Here is a 13,909-nt window from a genome sequence, read left to right on the forward strand (position 1 = left end):
TACTTGCTTAAGCACCTGGATACATCATCCTTAGTTCCTGAGACACCTGTGTACTGGGTTTGCCAAGATCTTGGTTTACAATTCATGGGATTCTTTCTTACTCTCAGTGAGCAACATCGCTGGGACTCCATGTATCATGTACTACCTCTAATTACTGGTGTTGTCTCGCTGCTGTCATCACAAGAGGGTGATTTAACCCTGAAAAAGAGTAAGATGCCAAGAAGGTAGGAGGAGAACTTTGAGAGAAAGCTGTTCTCTCACAGGGAAGTGAGTTTCCTGAAGAATGGGGTGATTAACAGGAGACTCTCAGAGCGAGGTCAAGGGAGATAAGGACTGGTAGACGCCCACTGGGCTTAGCAGGAGGAAGCCATTGACCTTTGTCAGAGAAGTTTCAGTGGAGAGGGCGAGAGGAGACCTGGTGGCTGTGGGCTGCGGATGTGCAGGAAGTAAGGAGGTAGACACAGAGCGCGAGGGGTATTTGTTCCATTCATTTGGCTGCTAAGTGAAGGAAAGAGATGTGATGATGACTTAAGGGCAAGGCAGGAGCAAGGGAAAGTCGTTTCAGGGTGGGAGATGTTTGAACCCAGAGAAGGGACTCAGGGAAGAAATAATTAAAGATCTGAGACAGAAAAAGAGGGAAGTCAATGGAAACAAAGTGTTAGAGGAGATAGAAGGGATTCAGAGCACAGGTGAAGGGAAAGAAAGAAAATAAGCAAAAATCCAAAGATACTTTGAGATGGAGAGAAGTTGGGCATCCCCTGGGTAGAGAAGGAGACAGAGTTCTGTAGGAAGAGGGGGAAAGTATGGAATGTGAGAAGAGAGAAAACTCTTTTGAAAGGCCCAAGCAGCAAAGATGCAAGGGCTGGATAAAAGAACTTTGGAGCAATATCATGGGCCCAGTGACTCGGTCAGTGTAAGTTTAGAGCAGGTGGAGTTCCTTGCTCCTCCAGAAAGAGGCGTGTAGGGATGCTGAAGGACAGGGGTGGTAACAAGGGATCCCTCGAGTAGGATTCATCTCAACCACAAATAAGGAATCTGTCTAGTACTGTGGATGCATTTTTAATCGCTCATGGATAGTCCATTATAATTATCTCTCTGATCTGTCGAGCTGAGGTGGGATGACAGAAACTCAGCTTCCTCTTTCCATCAAAGAAAAACCTGGGGAGTCAGAGATTAACTATTTAGAATAGTTCCAGACACCCCAGTCAGAAAAAAATTCAGCTAATGTGGGGCTCTTTGTAATAAAAATTGGCTAAGGAAGTTTCTTTGAGCACAGTAATGCTGGGGCTATGGAGTTACAAGGAAAAGGGTTACTATTTTCTTAATAGAAGAAATATATATTAATCCTATGAACAGTATGAAAAGGCAAAATGATAGGATACTGAAAGAGGAACTCCCCAGATCAGTAGGTGCCCAACATGCTACTGGAGATCAGTGGAGAAATAACTCCAGAAAGAATGAAGGGATGGCGCCAAAGCAAAAACAATACCCAGTTGTGGATGTGACTGGTGATAGAAGCAAGGTCCGATGCTGTAAAGAGCAATATTGCATAGGAACCTGGAATGTCAGGTCCATGAATCAAGGCAAATTGGAAGTGGTTAAACAGGAGATGGCAAGAGTAAACATCAACATTCTAGGAATCAGCGAACTGAAATGGACTGGAATGGGTGAATTTACCTCAGATGACCATTATATCTACTGCAGGCAGGAATCCCTCAGAAGAAATGGAGTGGCCATCATGGTCAACAAAAGAGTCCAAAATGCATACTTGGATGCAATCTCAAAAACGACAGAATGATCTCTGTTCGTTTCCAAGGCAAACCATTCAATATCACAGTAATCCAAGTCTATGCCCCAACCAGTTATGCTGAAGAAGCTGAAGTTGAACGGGTCTATGAAGACCTACAAGACCTTTTAGAACTAACACCCAAAAAAAGATGTCCTTTTCATTATAGGGGACTGGAATGCAAAAGTAGGAAGTCAAGAAACACCTGGAGTAACAGGCAAATTCGGCCTTGGAATACAGAATGAAGCAGGGCAAAGACTAATAGAGTTTTGCCAAGAAAATGCACTGGTCATAGCAAACACCCTCTTCCAACAACAAAAGAGAAGACTCTACACATGGACATCACCAGATGGTCAACACCGAAATCAGATTGATTATATTCTTTGCAGCCAAAGTTGGAGAAGCTCTATACAGTCAACCAAAACAAGACCAGGAGCTGACTGTGGCTCAGAAGATGAACTCCTTATTGCCAAATTCAGACTGAAATTGAAGAAAGTAGGGAAAACCACTACACCATTCAGGTACGACCTAAATCAAATCCCTTATGATTATACAGTGGAAGTGAGAAATAGATTTAAGGGACTAAATCTGATAGAGTGCCTGATGAACTATGGACTAAGGTTCATGACATTGTACAGGACACAGGGATCAAGACCATCCCCATGGAAAAGAAATGCAAAAAAGCAAAGTGACTGTCTGGGGAGGGCTTACAAATAGCTGTGGAAAGAAGAGAAGTGAAAAGCAAAGGAGAAAAGGAAAGATATAAGCATCTGAATGCAGAGTTCCAAAGAATAGCAAGGAGAAATAAAGCCTTCCTCAGCTATCAGTGCAAAGAAATAGAGGGAAACAACAGAATGGGAAAGACTAGAGATCTCTTCAAGAAAGTTAGAGATATCAAGGGAACATTTCATGCAAAGATGGGCTCAATAAAGGACAGAAATGGTATGGACCTAACAGAAGCAGAAGATATTAAGAAGAGGTGGCAGAATACACAGAAGAACTATACAAAAAAGATCTTCACGACCCAGATAATCACGATGGTGTGATCACTCACCTAGAGCCAGACATTCTGGAATGTGAAGTCAAGTGGGCCTTAGAAAGCATCACTATGAACAAAGCTAGTGGAGATGATGGAATTCCAGTTGAGCTATTTCAAATCCTGAAAGATGATGCTGTGAAAGTGCTGCACTCAATATGCAAGCAAATTTGGAAAACTCAGCAGTGGCCACAGGACTGGAAAAGGTCAGTTTTCATTCCAATCCCAAAGAAAGGCAATGCCAAAGAATGTTCAGACTACCGCACAATTGCACTCATCTCACATGCTAGTAAAGTAATGCTCAAAATTCTCCAAGCCAGGCTTCAGTAATATGTGAACTGTGAACTTCCAGATGTTCAAGCTGGTTTTAGAAAAGGCAGAGGAACCAGAGATCAAATTGCCAACATCTGTTGGATCATCAAAAAAGTGAGAGAGTTCCAGAAAAACATCTATTTCTGCTTTATTGACTATGCCAAAGCCTTTGTGGATCACAGCAAACAGTGAAAAATTCTTCAAGAGATCAGAATACTGGACCACCTGACCTGCCTCCTGAGAAATCTGTATGCAGGTCAAGAAGCAACAGTTAGAACTGGACATGGAACAACTGACTGGTTCCAAATAGGAAAAGGAGTACTCAAGGCTGTATATTGTCATTCTGCTTATTTGACTTCTATGTAGAGTACATCATGAGAAATGCTGGGCTGGAGGAACCACAAGCTGGGATCAAGATTGCCAGGAGAAATATCAATAACCCCAGATATGCAGATGACACCACCCTTGTGGCAGAAAACGAAGAAGAGCTAAAGAGTCTCTTGATGAAAGTGAAATAAGAGAGTGAGAAAGTCAACATTCAGAAAATTAAGATCATGGTGTCCGGTCCCATCATTTCATGGCAAATAGATGGGGAAACAATGGAAACAGTGACTGACTTTATTTTGGGGGGCTCCACAATCACTGCAGATGGTGATTTCAGCCATGAAATTAAAAGATGCTTACTCCTTGGAAGGAAAGTTATGACCAACCTAGACAGCATATTAAAAAGCAGAGACATTACCTTGTCAACAAAGGTCCATCTAGTCAAGGCTATGGTTTTTCCAGTGGTCAGGTATGGATGTGAGAGTTGGACTATAAAGAAAGCTGAGTGCCGAAGAATTGATGCTTTTGAACTGTGGTGTTGGAAAAGACTCTTGAGAGTCCCTTGGACTGCAAGGAGATCCAACCAGTCCATTCTAAAGGAGATCAGTCCTGGGTGTTCATTGGAAGGTCTGATGTTGAAGCTGAGACTCCAATACTTTGGGCACCTGATACAAAGAGCTGACTCATTTGAAAAGACCCTGATCCTGGGAAAGACTGAGGGCAGGAGGAGAAGGGGATGACAGAGGATGAGATGGTTGGATGGCATCACTGACTCAATGGACATGAGTTTGGGTAAACTCCGGGAGTTGGTGATGGGCAACTTTCTGCAGTCCATAGGGTCTCAAAGAGTTTGACATGACTGAGAGACTGAACTGAACTGATGAGTGTTCATATATATTATGCCCATGGGCAGATGTTTTGTTAGGAAATATGCTTCATGGGAATTCCCTGGTGGCCCAGTGGTCAGGACTCTATTCTTTTACTGCAAAGGACTCAGGTTTGATCCCTGGTTGGAGAACTGAGATCCCACAAGCTGAATGGCATGGCCAAAAAAAAAAAAAAGGAAAGATGTTTCAAAGAGGAATTTCCAGATCCTAGGTTATGCTTTTTCTTGCAATTGTCAAGTTGCAATTCAAAAAATCTTCACCAATTTCTTCTCCCACCAACACGTGAATGTGCTCCCTTCCCCAAATCTTCCAATATTTAATATTGCTCTTTCATTGTTCTTTTAATATTTATTTTGCTAGTTTCTAGTAAAGTGGAACATCTTTTCATTCTTTTGTCAGCTGCTTGAATTCTGTGAATTGTCTGTTCATATACTTAATACATTTTTCTTATTTTATCCTAAAAACTGCAACCTTATGAGGGAGGTACTATTATTACCTCTATTTTACAGATAAAGAACTGAATATCCTATAGCCAGGGAATGATAAAGTAACTTCCACTTGACAGTAAAACGTCGTGGGGACAGCTCGTCCTCTGGAATCAGAATGCCAGTTCTTAGCTGTGTTACCTCAGACAAATTACTTAACTTCTGTGTTACAATGTCCTCATCTGTAAGATGAAATAGTGTCTATCTTATAAGGTTATTGTGGGGATAAAATGAAGCAATCCTTGATAATGCTTGAATCATGTAATGTAATAGCACAGACTTCAATATATGTCAGGTATTATTAAAATTATAGAAAAATATGAAGATCTGGAATAACTAGGAGAACATTTATGACAGTGGAAAATACAAAAAAAAAAAAAAACCCACCACAAAATACTATATATTCTATGATTGCAAATTTGTGAAAACTTTTTGCTCATGGAAAAAGAACTGAAGGAAATAGCCACGTGTAAAAAGAATTTCTTTGTTAGGGCAATCGGATTGTGGTAGCTTTAAAAATATTGTTTTATTACAATTAACAAAAAAGGAGCAGAAGAAAGGAAAGGGAATAAACTCTGATTATGGACTTTGTGCCTGAAGATATGAAGGGGGTTCATAGTACCCCCAGATCCGTGCCTCACCTCAAAAGAACATGGCTCTGATATGCCTGAGTCATGCTAGGCTAGTTGGCCATGCCTTTATCTCCCCAAAGGCTGCCTGGTGGCTTTGTCCCTCTAAATGATAAATAACAGCACTTTATCTCCTTAGTCATTCATTCATTGAATATGTATTTATGGAGAGCTTCCCATGTGTTAGACACCAGTGTGGGCACTGGAGATACAGTGGTGAACAGACAGGGAACATCTTGGATCCTGACTTGTAATGAGGAATTGAAGGCAATAAAGGCAGCAAATCTATAAACAAGAAACAACCAGATAGTACTCAGTGCTCTGCAGAGAATTAAAATCCAGGATGGTGACAGTGGCTGAGTGTGTGGTTCCTTTAGACTGGTGATCAGGGAGGAGGCACTTCAGCTGACGGCAAGAATGTACCAACCTGGGAACTTTCCTGGTGGTCTAGTGGTTGGAAATCTGCCTTCTAATGAAGGGGATGCGTATTCAACTCCTGGTCGGGGAACCAGGATCTGACATGCCTTGGGGTCACTCAGCCAGCGTTCCTCAACTAGAGAGCCTGTGCACCTCAACTACTGAGCCTGCACCCCACAACTAAGATCCAACTCAGCCAAAAAGAAATAAGTATTTTTGTAGAAGGAATGAATTCATACGTGGTAATTTCTTAAAAAAAGAAGAAGAAGGTGCCAACCTGGGAAGACTAGGAGAAGAATAAATACCCTAGAGAGTGGACAGCATGTTCAATGGCTTTCAGGCAGAAACCTGTTTGGTGGGTGTGAGACATGAAGGATGGCTAATATGACTGGAGTGTGATAGGTGAGGGGGTAAACAGCGTGAGATAAGGGCAGATCAGGCAGGACTCCATGAGGCAGGACAAGAATTTTGGAATTTATTCAAAACCATTCAGTGAAAAATCGCTGAAAGCTTTTTAAGTAAGAGAGTGATTTCATCTGATTTATGATTTTAGAAAGATCCTCTGGCTGCGGTGTAGCAAAAGGATTGCAGGGAGATCGGAAGCGGGAACATCGGTTTCAAGGTTTTTGCAGTGGTCCAGGCAAGAGATGCTCAGAGGTTAGGGTGCTGGCAGTGGAGAAGGAGAGAGGTAGATATTAAGGTATCCTTTGGAGGACGAGGTAGACTTGCTGAAGGATTGAGCATGGGCTGTAGGAGAACAGAGAAATCAAAAATAATTCCTAGATTTTTTTTTTTTTGGCTTTGGTCACTTCTTGCTATTTACTTTGTTGAGGAAAATTGAAGGAGAAGCAAATTTTTCAAGGGAGAAATTACTAATCTAAGTCTAAATGTCAAACAGAGAGTCAATTGTGTGAGTCTGGACTTTTGGAGAGAAGTCAGGACAAGAATTGCAGGTTTGGACACCTCCATACATGGATGGCATTTCAACCTGGAGATGGGTGGCATTACCCAGGCAGAGTGTAAATGGAGAAGAGAAGAACTCAGGATTGAATCATGGGTCCTTTCAAGTGGGGAGCTTAAGCACAGAATCTGAAAAGGAGACTGAAGAAGAATAGCCAGTGAAGCAGGAGGAACCTCAGCAAGTGAGGGTTCATGCAAGCCAAGAGAAGACAGTGTTTGAAGGAGGACATGGGTCAGCTTAAACATCAAGTGCAATGAAGACCAAAGTCACCACTGGATTTGGCAAAAAGATCATTGAACCTCCCTGCAGACATTGTGAACTTGAGAGGCATGCCAGTTTTGGAGCCAAATAGGATTTGGTTTGAGTTGTAGGTCCATCCACTTACAAGCTGGACGACCTTGGACAGGTCAGGTACTGTCTAAATTTAGACAATGACATTTACCATACAGGATTGTTGTAAAGTGTAAGTGAGATAAAGTATATGAAATTGCATAGCACTTAATAGGCACTTGATACATATTGATTCCCACTCTCCAGGCAGTTGTGAAAAGGCAGGGAACTGGGGATGGCCCCAGAGAAGAGGGCTTGGTGTCCTTAGGTTCTGCTTTTGAAACCTCTGCAGTACTTGTTTTCAAAGAAAAGAAAAGGATTATTGACCCAGAGGCCTGAGAGTGGAGGCAGCTGACTCTGCCCAAGAGGAAAATGAGAGCAGGTTTTTGGGCCCCATGCATGGCCTCAGGCATCCTTGCTAATACACTCCTAGGTCATCAGGTTTCCTACCAGCCAGTCACCATCCTCATTCCTGTAAGGTTCTGGGCTGAGCAGGACAGACTGAGGCCGAAGGTGACTGTGTCTAAACCCTTGAACAGCGTGTTCTGAGCAGACTTCATTCTCAGGGTCACACTCCGATGACTTGGATGAGTTTCCAGGACTCGTGAGACGTCCCAAACCCTGTGGTAAGAAGACCATGGTTCCCCCAGCCTTTGCATGGAGAAGCGTGGGCTCAAAGGAGCCCATTTCAGAGCCACGTTTGTGCTGTCTTCCTGTAGAAATGCAGCTGGGACAGCGGGGTGGAAGCAGGTCAGAGCGAGGAGTCACTTTGTGACACTTTGTGTTACAGCGGGCCTGTGAGCAGGTGGTGGATTAAGTCCTTGTCCCAAATGGTCAGGTCTGGTGACATTCAGTTCTCAGTCCCCCAGGAGGTACTAGAAATGCCAGGGGTTGAGCGGGGAAACTGCTGACAGATATAAATAAGATTGAGTGCCAGGAAAGCAGAGAGGGTCTGGGTCAAGGAGGGCAGATACCAGGCACATGTGGCCACTGTGACCCCCTCAGCCCAGGGCAGACATGGCTAATCCAGTATAGCTCCTTCCTCCTCAACCTAAACTCAGCCTCTGAGCCTAACCCAAACCAGCCTCAACACAGAGCTCCAGGCAGCTGCTACCAATAATTTAACCTTGGCTTTCAAGACAAACTTAGTTTTAGTTGCTCAGTCATGTCTGACTCTTTACAACCCTGTGGACTATAGCCTGCCAGGCTCCTCTGTCCATGAAATTCTCCAGGCAAGAATACTGTAGTGGGTTACCATTCCCTTCTCCAGGGGATCTTCCCGACCCAGGGATTGAACCCAGGTCTCCTGCAGCCACGCGGGGAGTCCAAAGCAGACTTAGTAAATATTTTTTTGCTAGGCCAGTTTTACCAACCTCTCTAACTAGTACTCAAATAACTTTACAGCCTGAGTAGAGGGGTTCTCGACGTTTTAATAATATCTTGTAGCACTTGGCCATCATCTTCAATCCACCATCACATGAAACCTATTTTAGGAATGACGGGGTTTTGGAATTGAACTTTCATGGGCCTCTTGAGCAGTTCTTTTCAGACTTTATCATCTTGGTAAAGGCAGAGTCTGATTTGTCAGTAGCTAGTCTAGATTGGGACCTGTGATTGTACATTACTGACAAGCTCCCAGGGGCTACTGAGGCACCTGAGCTGCAGTCCACACTTTGAACAGCAAGGCAATAGGCCACGTTAGGTGTTGACTCATAAGAGAAGAGAGGAAAATTTCAGACAAACAGGAACCTAATAGGGCTCACAGTGTTCTAGAGACAAGTTGGCAAGATCCTCAGCCACCTGGACAAGCAACCCAGGATGATGTAACTGCCATGCAGACTCATGTTGTAAAATAGATGAGTAGCTTGAAGAGAATTCACGCTCCCTACTCCCATTGCCTGGTGTGCAAGTTGCTGTTCGTGAGCAGACAGGGCGATGGCAGCTGGGCCTCTTGCATTGTCATCTGGGGAGAGAGGCAGTGAATGGGCTGCCAGAAGGCTTCTTGAGTCAGCTGGGATGAGGGCAAGAGAAGGGGGAACTTGCAGTGTCCCAGGAGCAGAGATAGAACCAGGGGGTTGCACTCTTTACATTGGCAACTCCAGCTTTCTCGGGCCCAGTGGTAATCCTGGAATGGCAAGCAATCAACCAGGGGTAACCTGTGTAACTCTCTTCTTTGCCTTCTCACTCAGGTTCTGCAGAACCTACCTGTTCAAGCAGCCTCTGCCGGTGGAGAGAAGTTGAGTGAAAGATGATTTGTTTTGGGGCTCTTTCCATGCACATTTCATATTGGACTTGACTCTGGCTGGATTCAAAGCATATTTAGATAAGCGCCTGAAGGCTAAAGTTGTACTTGATTACTAAAGGGGGCAGATAAGAACGTTGTTGGGGGGAGGCTTCCTTGGGGGTTCAGAGGTTAAGACGCCGTGCTTACACTGAAGGGAATGCAGGTTCAGTCCTGGTTGCAGAATTAAGATCCTGCATGCCTTGCTGCGAGGCGAAAACATTAAAAAAAAAAAAAACCTTTTTTGGTAAGGGAAAATGTAAAAAAGCAAACAAAAAATAAAACAAAACAAAAAAACACATTGGGGAATAGATACCACCACACAAACCTCTTTGATAATCCACATCTTATGAGAGGCTGCATGGTGTGATGAAAAGGGAGTTTAGATTTGCATCTGAGCTCTGCACCTAACACCTCTGTGACCTTAGACACGTTACTTGATTTGTTTGAATCTTGTGTTCTTCATTAGCTAAATAGTATCTCATCGAAGACTTAATGGGAAAATTAAATGAGGCAATGGATATGCAAGAGCTGAAAGCAAAGCCTGCTTGGTTCCCAGGGCTCACCTTCAGAGGCCTCCTTCCCAGCTCCACTGGGCACTTACCCTCTAACGACACAGTCTCTTTTGCCCAGGAAGAGCAGAGCAAGGGAGCCACTGACCCGCCCGACCTCTGCTGGACCACCTGCCTCTTCCGTCCCATTGGCAGCACCCCACCAGACAGAGTCAGCTAATGGGAAATACATGCTTCTCCTCAACTGGAGAATGGAAACGGTGAGATCCTCCTCCGGGCCTTGAGGGTTTCATGAGCCACTGGATTTGGAAATATCTAGGGTGACCATCCATCTTCTCAGGTGTCTAGAACTATCTCTGTATCTGATGCCCAAGTGTCGAATCTCACTTGGACACTTGTTGTTGGAAGCTCTTGTTGCTGACTAAATGAGGGCTGGAAACACAAGAGTTGCAATGGGTTTTCTCTTTGCCCTCCATATTTGACCAGGCTTCTTTTTCCTACCCTTGTCTTTGTGGGGACAAGAGGAAATCCAGGGAGTTCTAATGATTGAAGGGAGAGAGACTCTGGAGCAGGAGGAAAAAACCTCCCTGATAGAAGAGTACTCTCTCAGGACCACATGCATCAGTGCCCACCATCAGCTACCTGGCTCCATGCCAACCCTACCAACGCCCAGGCCACTGACTCACTCCCACCCAGGCCTAGACCTGTGCTCACACAGCACATGGAGAACCCGCTCCCCCTTTCTGGCAAAGGGGCAGCAAAGACTTCCTTGAGAACATGGAGCCCACGTGGGCCTCTCCAAAGCCAGAACCTTGCTGGGCCTCAAGGATTGCTCAAGCAACTCTCTTCCTCCTCCTCCTCCTCCTCCTCTTTTTTTGCCTCTTATGGAAGCTGTACTGAGATTAAGCAATGCTCAGGAATAACTGGGTCAAATCAGCCGTGTGTAGCGGGGAGGAGACAATGGGACTGCGTAGGTGGCTGCGTTTCAGGCGGCAGCCGACACACCATTAACCAAACAGGAAAATCGGGAACGTCTGCTTGCTGATGACTCAATTACCCATCACTTACTGGATCAAGCTCAGCTCCACTCAGAAAGCCAGGTCGCCTTCCCTGCCACATCCCTCCACACCCCACCAGCCACCCCCATCTTCAGCCACATGGAGCTTCTCAGTGCTCCTGGCCATGGCGACTCTTCATGCCTGTGTGCCTTTACCCTTCTCCTCGCAGCAGAAGAAACACTCCCTCTCTATTGCTCTGAAAACTCCCTACCTCTGCTTCTCTGCGAAGGTGTCTCCAGGCAGAGTCAGTTTCTTTCTCTTCTGTGCACCCAAAGCACAGAACTTGTGTTACCATCAGTGCTTCCCAGATCTTCTAGCTCATGAACTATGAGCACCTCAAGGGTGGAACCGTGTCATACTCATCTTTGTATCTGCAGAGCCCTTCACACCATTGGGTTCATGTGAGCTGCTAAATAAGCATGTCAAACAGATGAATGAACAAATGAATGCATAATGGTAGGAGGGTTGGCTATGGGGTCAAGATACCTTGATTGGTACCAGCAACCACTGTGTGATCTTTTTTTTTTAATTTTTACATTTTGAAAAATTATTTATTTATTTAGCCACATTGCATTGCACGTGGGATCTTAGTTCCTTGACCAGGGATTGAACCCACGCCCCTTGCATTGGAAGCATGAAGTCAACCAGTGGACCACCAGAGAAGTCCCCCATTGTGATCTTGACCAAGTCACTTAACCTCTCCTAACCTCACATGCCTCATCAATGCGATGGTAATAATGATACCCACACTGCCTACCTCGTAGGGCTGCATTGAGGACCCAGTGACATAATTTCTGATAAAGCACCTTATGAGCTAAAAAGGGAGATACGTGCACCCCAATACCACAAAGTCTCCTAGACTGATCAGGTCTCCAAACTTTCACTCCTGAGCGAGGTGAGTACTGGAAAAAGGGGCCTCCCGCTCTCTGAACTCTCCAAGAATCTGTCAGCAGAAGGAGCTTTCAGTGCACGCACGGAGACAGATGTATGTGCTTATATGGAAATGTGTTTTTAACAAATATAACATGAGAATGGAATTCTTTTTTCCCCACATCAAGCCTTGATAGCTAATTAATTCCACCTGGAGGAAGGAGCCAGGCTCTGGGCAGAGAGGAGTCCTCCTTCCATGTTTGGGAAAGAATCTACGGTAGCTACCACGTGGGCATCTGGAGAAAGGCAGCGGATACACCAAGTCATTGGTTTTGAAGGATCTCAGGGATTATTTAGTCTGACCTCATCCTTCATGGGCAACCCAGAAGGGGAGCATGTTTAGCTCAAGAAACTGAGACATGGCAGAACTGGGCATGACCTCCTTTCTTTCTGCTGCTCTTTCTCCTTCACAGCCAATTTTCCCGATCCCAGACTCTGATGACATTTCTTAGCTAGTGTCCATGGATGGTTGTTAGAGCAGCCTGTGGACAAAGTTAATTATCCAAGGAAATACTATGTATAGCAGGCTTTATTCTCCTCTCAGCAAATATCGTGCCCACATGAATGCTTTCAAGGTGATGACCCTGGGCGCCCTCTTGCCTTCCTAATAATTGCCTTATAAATTAATTCCTTATACATCGCCTCTGAAGCACCGAGTGCCTGGATAGACACTGAGCACTGTGCTGAACTTTGCAACAATGAGGCGCAATGTCTAAGACTGCAATGAAGGGTACTGTGGACTGGTTCCCAGGAGATCTGAATTCCGGCTCCTGAGCCTGCTACCAGCCAGCTGTGGCACCTTGACAGCACACTTCCATCCTCTGAACTGCAGTTTTCAAATCTGTGAGATAAGGCTGAACTCCTTCATAGTTTCAGGTCTATGAGATGAACTAGGATTCTGGATGCTTACATGACAAGAATGGGAGGAAGTTGCATCCAGATCTACTCTCTTAATTCATTCTCTTAATGTCACTCCTGACTCAGGCTCAGTCACTGGGTGGGGTTGGGTCAGGGGCTGTGTTTCTTACAGCATTTGAGCAGTGTGTTAGGCACGGTAATAGCTTCAGCTGGGAGCCAATTCAGGGAAGCCACTGTACCCTCCCCTCTTCTCTGTCATAAACCCCTGGATGCTGAGGGATCAGAACGGTTGCCTTAGCCTCAGTCACAATTTTGGTTTGTTTGTTTAATGTTGTTCTGTTATTCTTTCCCTTTTGCCCTATGTGCTTGCCTTTGTTGCCACCTTCTCCCCTGGGCAACTCATGAACGCCTATGGCTGCACCTTCCACTGAGATGCTGAGGCTTCTCAAGCTATTCTCCTGGCCCGGGGCAGAACCTCGTACTCTTGGTTTGCCCACTGCTTGCTCTTCTGCCAGTCTTCCCCATATTGGTAATGAGGCCACATTCAACCCCTTGACCAAGTAGAATACTAGACATCACCCTTGGTGCCTCTCCTGTCCTGCCTATCCCAGTCACCTCCTTCCTTAACCTAGATCATGTCCTTCCTTTCCTGTTTCTACCATTTTTGCTCTGGTTCCTGCTGTATCAACTCTCCCCATGACCACTTCTTTCCCCATATTGTTGTTCAGTCACTGTTGTGTCTGACTCTTTGCAACCCCATGGACTGCAGCATGCCAGGCTTCCCCGTCCTTCACTGTCTCCTGGAGTTTGCTCAACTGATGTCCATTGAGTCCGTGATGCCTTCTAATCCATCTCATCTTCTGTCATCCCCTTCTTCTCCTGCCTCTTAACCTACCTTCTTGACGACTGTGCTGCTAAATCGCTTCAGTCGTGTCCAACTCTGTGCAACCCCATCGACGGCAGCCCACCAGGCTCCCCCATCCCTGGGATTCTCCAGGCAAGAACACTGGAGTGGGTTGCCATTTCCTTCTCCAATGGATGAAAGTGTAAAGTGAAAGTGAAGCCACTCAGTCATGCCCGACTCTTAGCAACCCCATGGACTG

Source organism: Bos indicus x Bos taurus, chromosome 8 (genome assembly GCF_003369695.1).
Source record: "Bos indicus x Bos taurus breed Angus x Brahman F1 hybrid chromosome 8, Bos_hybrid_MaternalHap_v2.0, whole genome shotgun sequence".
Classification (NCBI taxonomy): domain Eukaryota; kingdom Metazoa; phylum Chordata; class Mammalia; order Artiodactyla; family Bovidae; genus Bos; species Bos indicus x Bos taurus.